This window comes from Phoca vitulina, unplaced genomic scaffold, assembly GCF_004348235.1.
Source record: "Phoca vitulina isolate PV1807 unplaced genomic scaffold, GSC_HSeal_1.0 scaffold125, whole genome shotgun sequence".
Taxonomy (NCBI): Eukaryota; Metazoa; Chordata; class Mammalia; order Carnivora; family Phocidae; genus Phoca; species Phoca vitulina.
The window spans coordinates 84,913-103,894 of NW_022589828.1; the positions used below are offsets into that span (position 1 = coordinate 84,913).

Sequence of the window (18,982 nt, forward strand, 5' to 3'; positions counted from 1 at the left end):
CACATTATGGAGGGCAATCTGCTTGACTCAAAGTCCACCGATTTAAATGTCAATCCCACCCAAAAACATCCTCACAGAAACAACCAGAATAATGTTTGGCCAAACATCCAGGCACCATGGCCCATTCAAGTTGAAACATAAAATGCACCATCACAACTGGTAAATATTTTTAACCTACCAAAAAATGCCTAAACAAAGCCAAGACACCCAGAGATGTCTATCTTTGCTAAAGTGTTTCTCCTTGAATGAAATACAACTTTTCCCTCCTGGTCTCAGTAAATTTTTTAGTGAAAACAGTTCCTCATCCTCCAGGTCCTGGATCCAACTGGTTAAAGGTAACCAGTTATTGGATCCATCAGAATGGCCCACATCACTTGTAATCTCATGATCTTTTGCCCAAATAAAAATTAGATTTTGTTTGTCGATCTGCATACTCATCTGACAGCACAGATGTAAATTTTGGCAAACACAGCCAACAGATGTCTTACCAAAGAAAATGAAAAGCTGATACCTGCTAAATGTCCCACTCATCTCACACATCACGTCTTGTACACCACATCTCATGCAAAACAGCGGTGTGCTTTATTCACCTATGATAGTGAAGCTTCCATAACTAAAGGTTTGGGTCACTTTTCAGTTTCTCAAAATTTGCAGAAACAATGAGATTTTTTGACCGTATAGAAATGAAAGGATCTGGCCTCTTTAAACACGTGCCTACAGGATGACTATCGCTGCTGCTGGCCACAGAAAAGATGTAAAAATATTTGTCTTTTGTAAAATCACAAAATCAGATTTTCAAATTTGGGGACAAGGAGAATTGCCTCCTTTATTTTAGGAATACATTGAGGATGAGAATGTAGAAAAAGATTCCAGCAAAGCAGAAATGTAGATGCTCCAAAACTGGCTGACGGTCTTTGAAGAGGGCATATAAAGACTAGGAAAGGATGAACCAACCAGATGAGCCAGAGTTGTTCAATGTCACGTGCAGATTGACACGAAAAACTCATACAGTGAAAAAATGACTCCATTTTTGGGAAATAAGACTGGTTCGCACAGACCTTTAAAAAAACATCACCACAAAGAGCAGTCACATTAAATGGGACTTTCTCATTTCTTTACTAAAGCTGTAACTTATTTGGAATCCAACTTTCATTTTACAAGTTCAAATTATGTCTGTGCTTTAAAACCATTTTCCCCAAGAAAGAGAGGTTGAGCTACAATACTGTCCAGTGTGCTATGGAATGTTTTTAACCAGTGGACATTTCTGACATGGAGATGATATGACGAAATTACGGATGCAGAAGACCTGATGTCAAACAGCTGGTCAACCCAAACAAGATGGAACGTAGGTGGACACTTTTGCAGAGCTAGAAAGTAATTCCCACCCGTCCAGGAACCTGCTGTTGCTATTAAGTAAAATCCTGAGGATTCCATGCTCAGTGTTATTGAGAGGACATTTAGTTGGATAAATAGATGTCATCTATTTATGGATGGATGTCATCACACTGAACTGACACAAAGCAGTGTAATACAGGCTTGAGAGGAACAGAGCTGCATGTCAACGTGAATTTTATCTTTAACTGGTCTTGGTTTTACCACTACATTAAAGAAAAGAAGAATGTCCTAAGGGCTGCAAGCAGTTCAGTGAAATACTACCGGAAAAGGAAACAAAAAGTAAAAATATCCTACAGTATCATTGGACAGAAAAAAAAAGTCATTACTTTTTATTAAATATAGGTAACATGTTTACTTTGTCCTATTGTATTTGTTTTCCTTTTAAAAAATATTACATGTATGGCATACACAATAACATAATCTACAAAACTGAAATATCAAATAAGAAGTTTAAGTTTCTCTGTCAGAGGACAGAAACATTATAAAAGTATTGTTATATTTCCTCACATGTATTATTTGTTTAATTAGTTCTGCTATTAATCGCTCATGCCTCCTTTTAACTAGTCCTATTGTTTTGATTAAATAACAGTATTTATGCAACAGAACAGCGAATAGAACGATATAATTTCAAATAAACACCTGCTTTCCATATTTTTATGTTACAGTAATGATACATATGTGCATGATCAGTCCTTTTGTATCTCGTGACGATGGTCGTTCATTTCGCCCTGGAATGGCTGTGTCCGAGGTCGCCCTCTCCGCCGGCCAGAGCCCAGAACGGCCGGGGCCCGGGGAGAGCGGGCGGGCGGCCTTCCCACCGCGAGGGCGCGCGGGCTCCCTCCTCCCACCGAGCCCGGGACGTCGGGGGCCGAGTCTGTGTGCAGGACCCGCTCGGGCGCCCGCAGGTGGAGCGCGGGGCCCTACGTGCTGCCCCCCGCGCCCCGGGCCGCGCTCCGAGCCTCCGGGAAGGGCGCGCGGCGGGCGGCGGGGAGCGCACCCCCGGGGCGCCCCGCTGCACCTGCTCCCGCGGCGCCGGGGTCAGCGGTTTGGGGGTGAGCATAGGAGGCTGCCAAGCAACGGTGGGGCTGGCGGCTGGTGTCCCTGCCCCTCGGCTTCCGTGGACACCCGGGGCCCGAGGAGAGCGACCCTCCCTTGTCGCCGCGCCTCCCAGGCCGCTCACTGGCCCCGGGACCCGCAGGGGGAGCCGAGGGCACCGGCAGCGCAGGTCTCCCGGGAAAACCCATTCCTAACAGACAGGAAAGGCGACGCCTTGACATTTTCCGTGGTTTGTGGATTTAAGTCCAAATCTCCGAAATCAAGTCAGGTGCGTCTCGGGAAAAAAGGCGTTGTTTCCGCCCGGTTTCGAACCGGGGACCTTTCGCGTGTGAGGCGAACGTGATAACCGCTACACCACGGAAACGCTCGCGCACCTGCCGCCGCGGGCGCCTCTGAGCGGGCCCACGTGGGGAGGCGGCTCGGCCCCCGGGCCTGGGTCCTCGGCCGCCGGGCGGCTCGGGAAGGGCTCGCAGCGGGACCGCGCTCTCCCCTCTGCTTACAAAGAACGGAAACCCTCGTGTCCGAGCAAATCTTCACCCAGGGCCGCAGCTCTTGTGCAAACTTCAGGCGTGAAAAGCCCAGGCAGCATCCCGGCTCCATCTCACTAGCAGGCTTCTGAGACCCACAAGGGAGCAGATGGAGTATCTCGAGAACACCCTCGCTGGCAAAGAATGCAAATGCAGAAAGCCTTTGTCCTCAAGGAACTCAGAGTCTAGGAGTTAGTTTTCCTTACAGAAGCATGATCTCTTTGTTCTACTGTTTTATTGCCCAAACTTACAGCTGGTACAAACAGGAATCAAGAGAAGATTATGTCACCTCACTCTCGAATCTCATGCTCCCCCCATCATAGTTGAACTGGACACATATTAAAGAAAAAAAAATTAATATGAGGTATTATGCCAACCAAATTGGCAATATTTGGCAACAAAATGTAATGCCACAGTTGCTCTTGATGAGACTCAGACTGAGAACAAGTCTTTCTAAAGTCATTGTTAAATGACTCAAATAAAAATGAACTGACTCAGGTAAAAGATAAATTCCTATCTTGGGGACTGGGTAAGGATAGGATAGTAAAAAAGGAAAGGAGTAAATTGCATAATAATTTAGTGATATGTGGGTCTGTATTGTAGTCAGAGATTTTGCTAAAAGTCAGAAATATTGCAGACTTTGTTTTCTGGAATGAGATAAGCTTAGAAGAGGGGAACTATCACCTGTCTCAACCATATTTAGGGAAATTATTCTACACTTGCAGATTACAACCCCCTAGTGCTAACTGGTAGAAGCGGTCCTTTGAGCCCAGCCTTAAGAGGTTAGCGTCCTCTTGTCTGAGATATTTGTAATGGCCTCTTTGAGGTACTTATCTGCTAAGCTCAGCTGATACTCTCTAGCATCTATCACTACCACCTCTCTCCTTTCTTGAGACTCCAGAGGGCCAAGTACCAAGTGTGACCCATGGGGAGGTGTGATACACATCAACATAATTGCATGATTTCCCAAATTTATATTGACAGAAACCTGGCCAAGTGTGAATGGGAATGGATCTTAAGTGAATAGGATCAAGGTGGCAGGAATATAAAGTTGCATCAGACCAAGCTCACTGACATAGTCTTACTTGGCAGAGGTACCCAATTCAGTGTTTTAACTCAAGGACCTGGGAACAGCTCTAAATTTTTATTCATTAAAAAAGTATAATTAATAAATGATTAATATATGGACCCAAAGTTAGGATGAACCAACACAATGAAATTGAAACATCAGTATTCCCTTAGTGTACGCAGAGCAAACTAGAGGCGTAAGGAGATTGAAATTCTAGAATGAATGTATCGTGGGCTTCTCCAGAGGAACTTTCACCAAGGTTGTGAGAAGGAAATTCATGAGGAGAGCCTCAACATGCCCGATTTGCTCTGCGGTGACTTTTCCTCATAGGCCAGAAATTACAGGGGTTCCTGCTACCACTAAACTGGAATCCCTGAACATAATGGACATGATTGGATCACGGGGTGATAGGAGCCAAATCTTGGCAAGGAATTGCCAAAGACTAGATGGGTGTTGTCACAAACTCAAAATTCACATGTTCAAGCCCTAACCCCTAATGTGACTGTATTTGGAAATAGGAACTTTCAGGAGGTAAATAAGGTTAAACGAGGTCATAAGGGTGGGGCCCTCATCCAATTGGACTGGTTTCCTTATATGAAGACAAAGACATACCAGAAATCTCTCTCCGAGTCTGCACAGAGGAAAGACCATGTGAGGACAAGACAGGACCTGTGTCCTTTTACCAAAGTGACTGTGCATTAGGGGAAAGGAAATAGAATTTTCTAGGATTACTAGAAAATGACTGGCATTGATTCCTAGAGGTACAAAGCATCACTGCTGTCCACCAAGCAAGGCAGAGACTCAATGACTCAATGACGTTTGCTTCTGGTCCATTTCACTGTGGGCACAGTGGGTCCCTAAACCCACCCTGAGATCATTTCCCTAACTCCAGACAGTATCTTTAGCATCGTTTCTTTTATTTATTTTGAGAGAGAGAGCAGAGGGGGAGGGGCAGAGGGAGAGAGAGAATGCCAAGCAGACTCCTCTTAGGGCATGCAGCCAGATCTAGGACTGGATCCCATGACCCTGGGAGCATGACCTCAGTCGAAATCAAGAGTCGGACGCTTAACCGGCTGAGCCACACAGGCGTCCCTAATATTGTTTCTGTGACTGATGGAGGGAATGCTATTACGGCAGAAAAGGCCAAGGGGAAGCCACTAGAAATTCCTCTAACCGTGACAATAGTAAACCCAAAGCAGCGTGGCTGTTCTTGGAGGGGTAGCAAGGCGTGGGGCCAACATCAGGGACCGGAAAGCTGCAGGGGCGGAGATTGCCTCCGTATCTTCTTTCAGCTTGCCTATTCAGCTGTGGCGCGCTATGGAGAATGACAGTGAGCTGCTGCAAATTCAGTCAAGGGACTATTCCAGTCGTATCTGCTCTTCGGGTGTCATGTCCTCAGAGGAGAGAATCGGCACATGTGCGGGCAGGCAGTACACAGCTATGGATGAGGTCCGTGCTCTTTTCTCTCTACTGAACCCTAAAACCCATCGGAAGCAGTGGGCTCTCAGCGGGCTGAACCAGCAGTCCCCCTCATCCGCCCGACCTCACGGGTGTATCGGTACTCCAGTCCCATGTTATAAATGAGTCGCAGAGACCCCTTACCATGTCACCATGTTCTAACGTGGAAAGCTGATCGCTGTCTTACATACGGACGTTTCAGGCAAATGTACATCACGCAAACCGCTCACAAGGGCAATGGATCTGCCTTTCCAGAACGGCTCAGTCTTGTCGGCCTCTCTTGTGTCTCCATCCCAGCCGTAGTCCCCTTGGGCTGCTATAACAAAGACTCCAGAGACTCGGTGGCCGAAATGACAAGCATTTACCTCTTGAGGTTCTGGGAGGTGGGAAGTCCAAGCTCAAGCATGTGCAGATTCTGAATCTGGTGAAAGTTTGCCTCCTGGCCTCGTGGCTCCTGGAGGGCAGACTCCTCACTGTGTCTTCACATGCAGGAAAGAACTCTCCACGGTCTCCTTGATAAGCGCCTTCTCCCATTCTTGGGGGGTCCGCCCTCAGGACCTGATCACCTCCCAAAGGCCCCCCCTCCAAACACCATCATCCTATTGGGGATTAGGTTTGAAGATACCAATTTTGGAGGAGCACAAGCAGTTTATAGCAACCCCCAAAACATCCCCTTCCTTTTCTGACTTCAAACCATGTTTGTCCGGAGTAAGTTGACACGGACGTCCTGTGGAGGGAGGCCAGTGGCTCAAGGGGTCAGAGGTCTGACTGGGGTCACAGGTCACTCCTGGCTGTCTTGTTTCTTTCCTCTCTCTTGTGAAAAACATCTTTCTTCCTATATTGTTCAAAGAAGTGATACTGAACTGTGATGCTCAGTCTGGCGCTGAAATAAATTATTACAACATTTTGAGAGGAAGTTATCCTGAGTTGATTTGGCACATCCGGACCTACTGGGGTCCGCTAAGTCTGAAAGTCTTGAGAGACAACAAAGGAGCCATCTTCTAAGATTTCTTTTTACCTCCCACTTCTTCCTGACATTGAGAAAGGACGTTGACTGAGAAAGTCTCTAGGACAAATTTGGAAATCAAAGACACTCTAAAGAAAATTATAATAATTTACCAGTCCTTTCTCTACCAACTCTACCCCCATTGGGCAGCATCCACACGCGTTGGGCTTCTCAGAGCTCCCCGTCCAGGGAGTCAATGCTGGAGGGAAGAGAAAAGAGCATCTCCTGAGGGGTGTCGATGGGCACAAGAAAGCGGCAAGTTCCCAGTGGCACAGAGTCTGAGAAGCCGTTTGGGATTGAGAAGAATCTCTGACAAAAGTTAAACTCCCCAGGAGGAAGCAGGAAGGAAGGGATGAGCTGTGACAGCTTTTGGATGGTGTCCTTTTAAACAAATGTTCTTGTTTCTCTGTTTTTTTCCTTAGGGACTCCTGAATTCCTTGGTAGAGTAGAAGGATTAGGAGAAAATCAAGATCTAGCTAAGAATCACAGACATTTCAAAGGAGCTTTTGATTTGTGGATGGACTCGATAGTCTTCATCCCAAGATTACTTGAGTCTCCAAAGGGTTCTGTCAAAGGCCTGAGAATCAAACCAATGAAACTGCCCCTCGGCTAGCCTTGGTTGGTCCCGGGTCTGTTGCAGAGCTGTGGACTGGGTAAATGGCAAAGCTGAGGGCAGGGACTGGAGATTGCTACAGAGTTACTCCACTCAGTGCTCTTTGCCCCTAAAGCCAAGACAGGATTTCCTGTAAAAACAACTCCTGGAAACTGTACGTTGTAAGAACTACACTCTGGCCCAGACCGAAAATACTGCTTTCTCTGCAAAAACAAAATACATACACAAAAAAACAGAGTTTGCAAGTTGTTACTCCTAGATCCAAAGGAGGAAGTTTACACTATTTAAATTTTGTGAATTTGGACAAAATAGTCCAAGATTGCACTGTGGAGAGAGGACTTCTTCCGCTTCTCCCAGAACACCCTAGAGCAAATCAAGACAGCTCCCCTCAACAAGCTTTGAAATCAGGGTGTGCATTCCAGGTCTCGCTGGCCCTGAGTAGGGCCAGGCTAGAACCCCATTCTAGAGCCTTCTTGCCTTGCTGCCTCAGGCTTCTTGACTGACTCCAGACTGACTCCAAATCGCAATTCGCTCGCTCTGGGGCTCCTGGTGAGGCCTCCTTCAGAGCCTTCGTGTCGCTGACTTCCAGAAAGGAAGCTCTCCGTTCACCATTCAGAGGAGGCCTCTGGTAAAAACAGTTTCTGTCCCCCTCCTCATTCGTAGTGTTTTCTTGAGCTCTTATGTAATATTTTTTAGTAGGTACATCCAAAGTCTAAAATGGCATGCAGTAACTTTCTCCCTCCTGCTCCTGAACAATTCCCTCTCCTCAGTCTCCAGCCCCTCAACTGCTTACTGTTGTCATGAGTTGACTGATTACCCTTGAGAGATTTTTTTTTTGTAAAATGCATATGTAATCTAACACAAATATACTTCCAGTGGTAGCATTCTATGCAGATTGCTCTGACTGTTGTTTTTATTTTAAAATATATGTATGGGGGCACCTGGGTGGCTCAGTCGTTGAGCATCTGCCTTCCACTCGGGTCCTGATCCCAGAGTTCTGGGATCGAGCCCCACATCGGGCTCCCTGCTCTGCGGGAAGCCTGCTTCTCCCTCTCCCACTCCCCCTGCTTGTGTTCCCTCTCTCGCTGTGTCTCTCTCTGTCAAATAAATAAATAAAATATTTTAAAAATAAAAAATAAAATATATGTATGTACACAATGAACTTTCTCATTTTCTTTTAAATGTGCATAGCACTCCACTGTGTAATTATGGCATGATTTATCTAATTAAATAATTCTGAATAATTAGGTTTTTCCCAATCTTGTTACTACCGTTAATGCTGCAGAGAGTAGACTTAAGCACAATGTAACCTCTCAGGTGTGCAAGCATATCCTGTGTATGTGTGGAAATGCTGTATCGAAGGGTATTTGCGTTTGGAACATTGGTCGGTGCTGACGAATTGTCCTCCACCTCAGCAAAGCCCAGCATTTTCTGTGGAGAGCACAACTGAACAGGATTCTGGATACAACTCCTCACTTCATTTCCTGCCCACTATGAAGTAAAACCAGGCAACCCATGAAGACTGCAGAAAAATGCTGAAAATCAAGGATTCTTGTGATGCCGGAATATTGCCTTCTCTCGGAGGGGTGAGATTCTGCGGCCCGGGGCCTGGCAGCACGGGGTTGGGTTGGAGGAAGCTGGGCAAGGCTGGGCGGAGAGACCTGACGGAGGGGCTCGGGAGTGATTTCTTTCTGGGTCCCGCTGAAGTGAACGTGCCAAACGAGCAGAAGCAACCAGCATTGGTAAGACCGGGCTGTACTGGGGCCTCGTAGGGGTGTGTGTTCTAGTGTATAAGCGGCCCGCCCGCGCACGGCTGTGATGGCCGAGTGGTTAAGGCGTTGGACTCGAAATCCAATGGGGTTTCCCGCGCAGGTTCAAATCCTGCTCACAGCGCTTCGTGGTGCTTTTTCTATCCAAACTACAAAATGAAATTCTCACCAACAGCTCTATTTTCAGCTTTTCATCTTATTCCGCAAACTGGAAAGTAGGAAGGCAGCGCCCCTTCCAGAGGTCTGTGTTGATTTGCCCCCGCCCTTTCTGAAGCACCGCTCGGTGCGTCTTGGCCCTTGGACCCTCCGCCGAGCCGAGCGCCGGCCATCCCCCCCCCATCCCCCCTCCCCCATCCCCCCCTCGTGCGCGGGCGCTGCCTCTTTAGGCCCCGGCGAGCAAAGCCTGGGATCCCGCGCTCAGAATAGCTGCTTGGCCTGTACTGGGATTACGAAATCTGGAGGCAGACCCCAGGGGCAAAGAGAACCAGGAAATTTTATTTTTAAAACTCTTTAATGAAATACCCCGTGCTGATAATAGAAATGTAGGCAAGCTTCCTCCAAGAGTTCTCTGGTATTTAAAAAAAGAAAAAGGAAAAGCAAGCAAACAAACCTAAAACGGGCTGGTGGAAAACGTAAAGGTCTAGGATCATAAAGATCCATTCGTGCGTGCGTGTGCGCGCGCCAAGCGCTCTTTAAAGCATCGTACAGAAATGAGGAAATCGAAGCAAAGAGAAAATAACGATTTGGCCAAGGCAGTAAGTGCAGTGGGGCAGGAGCTGGGTGCACCCTGGCTGCCCGAGGACCCAAGCCCCTCTGCTTCTCGCCCTCAGAGGAGAGGACCCGCCTCACTTACAGATGCTTTGTGTTTCCAAGCGTCTATTCCGCCTGTATTGAGCACTTTAATACACCTAGCCGATTTACGTAATAATGACGGGTAGTCTTTAATTCTATAATTATAAATCCAAACTTCTAAGTTCCTATGTGAATTGGGTTCTTAAAATATTTACCTTTTTAAAAAAAAAAAAAATATTTACCTTTTTTGAATTCTTCCTGCACCGTGGCCTAATTTGGGAGGGTGGGTGTTTCTGAATGTCTGTTCTGCTGCGTAGAGTCTGAAATCATCTCCTCCGGCACGAGTTTTGGCTCTTTGGAGAGTGCAGTGGAAAACATATGATTAATAACTCAGTAGTGCATTTTATTCCACTTTCTGTGTCATTATATCAAAGTTTTAAATGATGTGGATTACTAAAAATTGATCCACACATAGCCTGAGTATTAAGTACATAAGAAAAATGCGATTGCTTGGAACACTACATCTAAAACGAATGATGTAATGTATGGTGATTAACATAACAATAAAAAATTTTTTAAAAATGCGATTGCTGATGGACCAGTGAACCGACTGCATAAACTACTGAAGCGTTCACAGGTAGGGACAATAGAAACAAGCATGCACATAAATGAAAAAAAACAATGCAAGCGACTTTCTGTCACACACATGATGTTTCAAGGCAGGAAATCCTTTCAGAAATGCAACTATTTTACCGGAATGTAACTCGTGCAAGCTAATCCCAATCAGTCCGCTTTACCGGAAACCACAGGTCTCTCTCCTTCGGCTCACTTCTGCCTACATCAGGAAGCAACTCAGTGATTCTCATGAATAATAAATAATCAACACCTCTTAACCAGGGGGGCCAGTGGCGCAATGGATAACGCGTCTGACTACGGATCAGAAGATTCTAGGTTCGACTCCTGGCTGGCTCGACCTTCCTCTTTTTTTTTCTCTCTCTCTTTTTTTTCTCTCTCGAAAGAATGTCTTTCTGTGTTTCTTCAAGTTGGTAAGAGAAGCAAACTCTCGCTCAGCCGGAAGCCTGCTTCTTCCTCTCCCACTCCCCCTGCTTGTGTTCCCTCTCACGCTGTCTCTCTCTTTCTCTCTCTCTCCCTGTCAATTAAATAAATAAATAAAATCTTAAAAAAAAAAGAGAGAGAGAAGCAAACTCTCAAAAAATGTCTTTCTGTGTACGTTCTTCAAATTGGTAAGAGAAACAAACTCTCAAAGTGCTTTGGAAGGTAACTCCTCCGATCTGGCTCCTCACCTCGGGGGCAGCCCTGGCTATCCGGTAAATCGGAATGAGGGCTCAAATCGTCTCTCTTCCTCAAGTTCCTTTTGCCATACTGACAGTTGACTGAAAGATCTTTGGAAAGACAACTTCAAGAATCAAATGAGGTCTATTACTCGGCCATAAAAAGGAATGTTCTGATACATGCTACAGCCTGGATGAACCTTGAAGACACCTGCTGAAAGAAGCCAGACGCAAAAGGCCACAGGGTATGATTCCATTTATAGGAAATGTCCAGAATTGGCACATCCACAGAGATGGTAGCTGCCAGGAGCTGGGAAAGGTGGAAAGGTACAGAATTTGCTGGGGGGTGATGGAAATCTTTTGCAGTTAGATAAGGCTGATGGTTGCACAAATCGGAATGCACTAAAAACCACTGAATTGTACACTTTTCTGTGAATTTTATGGTATGTAAATTATACCTTAATATTTAAAAATCAAAGAAGCGTCAAAGGAAAAAAAAAAAAACCAATACAAACCAGTATTTTCTTCACGAAGTTTCCCCGCGTTGGGCAGGGCTCTCTCTCTCCTGCACACTTTCTGTCCCTGAGCATCGGTCCCGGAGGAGAGAGGAGGGACATCCACCGGAGAAACGTCGAACCAAGAAAGACGCGGCTGTGGACAAAGGAAATCGGAGCCTCGCTTAGACCCCTGGTTCGCCGATCTCCGCAAAGATCCACGTTAACACCCACGGAAGCGACTCGCCTCCTGTCCCCGCCCCGCCCCGCCGTGTGGCCCGCAGCGCCGGCGCCTCCCCGCGGAGGACTGACCCCAGGAAACTGTTTAGGGTCGTAAAGGATCCCAGACAGAAGCGGAGCAGACGAGAGGCCGAGGGTGTTAGGGAGACGAGGGCGCGGCAGCCTTTGGCGGGGTCTCTCCGAGCAGGGGGGCCTCCTCTGCAGGTGCCCCTGCGCGCGACCCCTGCGACAGCGTGGGGGGTGGGGGTGAACACAGACGAGCGAAAGAGACCCTCAGGGGCGCACATCCACGTCTTCATCTTACAAAAACGGGCTGGCGCCGGACAGCGTGCGTCGTGAGGGGCGCCGGGGAGCCTGCCACGCGTCCAGACCCGTTGGATGCACGGTCTGTCCGGCTGAACGCGAATTAAAAGGTGGGGAAGGACGGAAGAATGGTCCAAAGGACTTAGAGCTTCCTAAAGTAAATGCTTCTTCAATTTTAGCGCGCGGGAAAATCACTGGGAGGGAGGATGAAACGCAGTTTTCTGGGCCTGGCTCCCGGGGATGCCACACGGGTTCCTGGGTGCAGCCGGTGACGTTTTGGCAACGGGGCGCTGGCGCGACGGCCCGCGGACCGCACTTCGCTGGGGCCGCGTGCGTTGTGGTCTATCAGCCGCGCTTCACCGCTGACAGCATCACGGACCTCGCCCGGTGGGGTGAAACACAGGGGTCCGTACGGAGAGGACGATCACGACCCCAGCACTCTGCCACTAGGCTGGAACCACGGGGATTAATTTTTTCCCAAGGTAATTAATTTTAAGGTAACCGACCGTGTCTACTCTCGAGATTTTTGTTTTCCTCAAGGTTTTTGTTAGAAACGTGTAAATTTCATCGAATACTCCCCCCCCCCTTTTTTGGTGGCTCGTTTTAGAAAGAAGTCCATTTCCATCTCCCCCTCAAACAAAAAGACCTTTGATATAATAATCACTCTTGAACCTAAAGGAAAAAACTGAGGTTTTTTTTTTTTTTTTTTTTTTTTAATCTGCAGGTTGGGAACTTCTCTTCCCCATAAAAACATCAACAGAGACTATTTGGTGAAGAAAAATTTTTTTCGTTTTTCCCCAGAATGTTCTAGAGCTGCACTGTCCAAAACAATAGCCATTAGCACATGTTTCTAAAACTTAATTCCAAAAAAAAAAAGTGAGATTTCTTATTCATGGGTTTTTTAATTGATTCCATGTTGGATTATAATATTTGGGATATAACATTACAATTAAGTACACTTATTTATTTATACTTTTTAAATATGGCTACTTGGAAAATTAAAATTACTTATTATATAGTTTTAAGTCTCACATCTTCTTGTGGCTACTGATGTGGTAACATCAGTAAAGTGCAATTAATTTGCCAGGATGTGGTTCTTTGGGGCAGACTCCGTGGTGGTGTCACATTCCAAAGCATCTGTTTTTTACTCCAAAAAATGCATGTATTCTTCTGCAAAAGCAATTCCTAGTGTGTGAAAATGAAAATTTTTCATACTATATTTCTTTACCTGCTTTTTTTTCTATGCAAGAGGGCTCTGTGAGTCATCGGGTGAAAGAACCTGCTTAGTGAACAGGAGAGTCTGGGTTGCAGTTTGGTGAGGCTGTCTGGAGGCTTTGTCATTTTGAAAATGTTAGTCCTAGTTTTGTTGAAGACAGTTTGGAGGATTTATTCTTGATGAAACCCGAGTTACTCAATTGTTGTATGATGTGGAAGACTAAAAGCCTGATGTTTACTTTATAGATGCCTTCAGTTTCAGAAGGTGGCGGTAAGAGAAGTTTTCAAAGAAGAGACAGAAAGACTGGATGGAATGTGTAAAAATTTGCATGAAAAATCACTCCTCACAGCGCATGACTGAAGCACCACAAACTATTTTTAGACAAGAGAAAATTCAGAATTCTCATCTGATGACAATGCCCCTTCCCTATGCAATGAGATTATCAGTGATTCGCTTTGCAATAATTGAAATATTTTGTCTTTGACCTCTGACTTTATCATCTGAGAGCTGGTAATACGGGCTCCAGCAGTTACTGGAAACGCTGTTTTTGATTTTACATGATCCCCGCAACTGCTCTTAATTCTTTCTGCATCCTGGGAGAGTCACCATATGTGATGTCCAGTAACTTTGTAAATGGATCAGGGAATATCCAATTTCCTTTCTCCACTTTTCTGGAAGTCAGTAGAACGGAGCCAAACACTGGAGCTGAGGCGGAGGGGCGAGGAGCTCCCCACGGAGAAAACCAACCCCTTCCTCCTGCAATGTCTTTCCAGCGCCCCTACTGTCAGAATTTCTGTGCCTGCAGGTACAAAAAAAAAAAAAAAAAGTGAAGGCCCAGATCCCTTTTCAAAAAGCTGTCTAAAAGGATGAATTTGAGAGTGAGAGGCATATTTAAATTTTCTCCTGTGTGTCTCCTTTACTCCTTACACAGAACCCTTTACATTTGTGGTCACCAGACGTGTGGGGTCTTTCCTCCCACCAAGCAATTCTTCAACACCAGCTGATGTCTTGGATTTAACTCAGTTCTGAGACTGTCTATCTGGAGGTCGTGTCAGATCGCACAGGTTACGAGCTCAGTCTCAGGAGACTGCACTCACCTCAGATGCCAACGGCAGCTAGTCAGCCCCAGGTGACCCCCAACTCTGTCCGACTTGGCAACAAACTGGAGGTTCCCAGGAGCTCCTCCCCCTTGGATTCCATTATTTGCTAGAACAGTTCACAGAACTCAGGGGAACACTTCCATACGTCTAGCAGTTCATTACAGGGTGTGATAAAGGATGCAGATGAACAGCCACATGGAGAGATGCATGGGGGCGGGGGCTTCTGAGAGAATCTCAAGCATAGGAGTGTCTGTCCCTCAGGAGCTGGAGCACATCCCCCCCCCCCAGTACTTTGGGTTTGTACCTCCTGGTGAGGTGAGTTCACCAACCTGGAAGCTCTCTGAATCCCATACTTTTGGGATTTTTATGGAGGCTTCATCATGTGGTGACTGATCATTAACTCTTCTTTCTTTTCCCTTCTTAAGAGAACTGGGGGAAGGGCAGAGCATTCCAAGTTTCTTTTTTTTTTTTTTTTTTAAGGTTTTATTTATGGGACACCTGGGTGGCTCAGTCGTGAAGCATCTGCCCGATGTGTGACTCGATCCCAGGACCCTGAGATCATGACCTGAGCCAAAGGCAGACGTTCAACGTTCAACCAACTGAGCCACCCAGGCGCCCCAACATTCCAAGTTTCTAATCATGGCTTGGTCTTTCTGGTGACCTTCTAGGAACCCACCCACAGTTGCCTCAGCAGAACAAAAGACACACCTACCACCCAGAAAATTACAGGAAAGTCATCTCTCTGTAGCCACAAGACGAGGAAAAGAGCAGCCTAGCAAGACAGACAACGTTCAGACAGTAACACTCTACTCCAACAACACACCGCAGAAAACACGGTGTCCCAAACCCCCACTCTCTCATCACCACCTGAAAAGGCCCAGCGGAGAGCTTGGACCCCCACTTCGACCAGCAATGAGGGTGGTGTTGAAGAAGGCCAAGGGTAAGATTGGCAGTATCAAGGCCCATTGCCCAGACCCCACTCCCACATCCAATTCCTGCCAGACCAGAAGCTCAGGGCATTTGGGTGGAGCTCTTAAAGGGGAAATTAACTTCCGGTTGACATGGCTGGGCCGTTTGGTTGGGAAAATCTTTCCTGTCAGCATCCATAAGTGGGCTGGGCAGATTTTCAGAAACAAAAATCTTCCAGTCTACTGCAGGATATTACAGTCCTATGAATTGGAGCCAAGATAAGATAGAATGGTTCACAGACTGGTATACACCTTTCAGATTTGTTAGTCTTCCAGGCAGGTGAGCTTCTGTTTCACTCACTTCCAAATATTCTGCCACAGTTTGGAGGGGTAGTCTCCCCATATCTTGAAAGTGAGGGAGAGGTTCTACAGCTTGAAATTCCTTAAAAGTGACATTCAAATAAATTTTGTTCTTTGCCTTACTTTCACTGTCCATGTCTAAATACCTGCAGCCCACAATTTTTTTGACTTAGGGGGTTCGTTTCCACAAGATAAGTTATATTTTTATTTAGCTTTTCCCAATTCTGGCTTAGAACAAACCATCCTGTGTATCATGCTAGTCCTTCTGCCATTTGTTTTTCAAAATTTTGGTGCTAGCTCTTTATTTTCCCATTATTGTCCTTGTGCATTTATGCCTTCAAAACACCCCCTTTCTTTCTTTTTTAGTAGATTTTTGGGTAGAGAGCCATCAAATGCCCATCTTTTTTTTTTTTTTTTTAAGATTTCATTTATTTATTTGACAGAGAGAGACACAGCGAAAGAGGGAACACAAGCAGAGGGAGTGGGAGAGGGAGAAGCAGGCTTCCCGCAGAGCAGGGAGCCCGATGCGGGACTCGATCCCAGGACCCTGGGATCATGACCTGAGCCGAAGGCAGACGCTTAACGACTGAGCCACTCAGGCGCCCTCAAATGCCCATCTTAAATATGCCATCTTTACAAGCAGATCTATCTCTGACTTCCTGTGATTTCTCATCATGCGAGATACCCAGAAGGTCAGTAAAATAATATCATAGATAATGAATAGTATGACACCACTTATGTTCAGATGACAGTCCTACAGGACTCCAGCTTCCAGCTCACATGAAGAAGGCTGGAAAGAGTGTTGCTCCTAACCTAACAGCCAAAAATCTAGATAATTTAAAAAAATCATAATCTTTTTTTTTTTTTTTTTAGTGTATTTTTATTGGGTCTTCAAGTCTGGGTCCCACAGTCCTCATCTGATGTCACTCTTAGCTCTGCAGTGATTTCTCCCCTGATGTGCACATAGGGCTTGCCCAAGTAGCCTACTGCAGCCAAGGTTTTATTCCAAAGCTACCTCTCTAAGGTCTAAGGTTACTATGGTAGAGTTTTATACAACAGTTTTCCTTAAAATATTCCACAATTTGTTATTCCCAAACAAAATAGGATTATGCTCCACTCAGAGAAATTGGTTAGTCATTCTGAAGATGTCTAAGAACTATATTACTGCCAAAGAACAACTTTTCTCGGTTCATAATCTTCTGTGAACCCATGAGAGAGCTGAGGTCTCAGAGCAACCAAATAGTTTGAAATCTAAGGAAAACAGGTACTTCCAAGTAGAAATGGGACATGAACACTGGCTCACCCAAAACCTGCAGGATGAAGATGGGGCCTCCATGCAAGAGGGTAAGAAAAATCCAGCTAAAAGCCATCATTTTGTAATGAACTGCTAAAGTCCAGGTGTGGGCAGGCAGGGATATGTTGGAGGGAGTTTGCACACACTTCACTGAGCACTCACAAGAAAGGATGGGACAAGGCAAGAGAGCAGAGAAAGCCTCCTTCAGGGGTCCAGGCTTGGCAGAGGGGAGCGTCAGCGCCCAAATAAAGAAGTCCTAAACACTGAGGGAAAAGAGGCAAATACTGTTAGAAACTGAAGAAAGCACAAAAGAATAAAAAATCTCTCCCCTGGAGGAGTGTCAAAAAACCATATGGGCCCAGAATATTAGAGAATGTCAACTGCCGGGTTGGGGGGGAGGGGGGAAGGAGGAGAGGCTGACTGAGAAAGTCAGACCTCAGAGACCCAGGGTCACAGAATATCACAAGTCTGGGGCTGAACTGTGACAGAAAGCCTCTTGCACAACCCATTGGACTAGCGAACACTAGCTACCAAGAAACGGAAGGGTAGCCCTGGGGGAAGGCAAGAAATCCAAGGAGAGAAACCCTCTCTGAAACTCGCACAGAGAAGGCCTAAAGCTGAGGGTAGCACAAAACCACTGAAATAGCACTCTGAAAAATTCAACCTCACCCGAAACCCAAATAGTGCCAAAAGAATTCAAAGCCAGTTGTGCCCAGAAGGAGATCATAGCAACGATAAACCACAAACATATCTCAACTCCTGCTTAGACTGATTCAACCTCACACATCAATAGCTTAGTAAAAGGGACATATCCATCTCCAGCCTAAATACTATTTGCCTCACCGGCTACCATCCTAATACGACGTCTAGCAGCTAATGAAAAAGCATCAGACACTCATAAACACAAGAGACCATGCACTGTCAAGAGAAAAAGCAATCAACAAAGTGAGACTCAGAGACGTCCCACATAATGGAACTGTCAGAAAGGAAATTTCAAATACCCATGATTATTATGTTAAAGGCTCTAGTGGAAAAGATGGACCACATACATCAGCAGATGAGAAATTTCAGTAGATTGTTGGAAACTGAAAGTCAAATGGATATGCTAAATTAAAAAAAAAACAAACACACACACACGGTAACAGAGCCATAGAATGCCTTTTAATGGCTCACCAGTAGACCCCACAGATCTGAGGGGAAATTGGAGGAGGGTCAATAGAATCTACCCAACCTGAAACAGCAAGAAAAAAAAGATTGAAAAAAAATCACTGAAGAGTTATTGATCAATGTCAAGTGGTCTAATATATTTGTAATTGAAATCCCAAACAGCAAAGAAAGAGAGAAAAGAACAGAAGAAATATTTGAAGAGATAATGACTGAGTACTTTCCCAAAATAATGAAATCAAGCCACAGCTCCAAGACCAGAGAATCCTAAGCATTTTATATGTGTGTGGGGGGGAGGGGGACCCTATTTACCTCCTATTCAAACTGCTGAAAACAAATAAAAGAGAGAATACTGAAGGCAATCAAAGAACAAAATACATATTATATATAGCTGAAAAAGATAAAAGCTACATCCGACTTCTCACCAGAAATTACGTATGTCACAAGACAAGGGAATGACACTTCCAAGTGATGAGAGACCAAAAATCATAATAATTTTAAAAACCCCAAAAAACTGTTAACCCTGAATTCTCTACCAAGCAAAAAATATTTTTCAGAAATGAAGAAGATAGAAATATATGTCCAGACAAAATCTAGCAGACTTGTACCACAGGAAATGTGAGAAGGAATTCAGGACGAAGGAACAGGAAGCCAGAGAGATAGGAAGGACTGAATATCCACAGAAGTGGTTACAATGCAGGTGCACAGAAGGCACATTTTCCCCAATTTTCATCACTCTCGATAGGATCGACTGCGTAAAGCAGAAGTAGTGACGCGCTGTACTGTAGACACGAGAGCAAATACCACAACGACGGCCCAGAGCAGAGAGGGCCAGTCTGTTACTGCAAGCCGCTCGCCCCACGCAAGCAGCCGCGGAATATGCCATTTGAAAGGAGACCCAGCTAACTGCAGGTGTGTCTAGAAAA

At 45.7% G+C, this 18,982-nt stretch overlaps 3 non-coding genes across 3 annotated transcripts; 2 read left to right on the plus strand and 1 right to left on the minus strand.

Annotated features, from left to right (window-relative positions):
* Window positions 1–2,742: 2,742 nt before the first annotated feature.
* TRNAV-CAC lies at window positions 2,743–2,815 on the minus strand. Its single transcript has one exon. It is a non-coding gene; the product is annotated as a tRNA-Val (tRNA).
* A 6,121-nt stretch (window positions 2,816–8,936) lies between these two features.
* On the plus strand, window positions 8,937–9,017 carry TRNAS-CGA. Its single transcript has one exon. It is a non-coding gene; the product is annotated as a tRNA-Ser (tRNA).
* Window positions 9,018–10,584: 1,567 nt separating this feature from the next.
* TRNAR-ACG lies at window positions 10,585–10,657 on the plus strand. Its single transcript has one exon. It is a non-coding gene; the product is annotated as a tRNA-Arg (tRNA).
* Window positions 10,658–18,982: the final 8,325 nt, after the last annotated feature.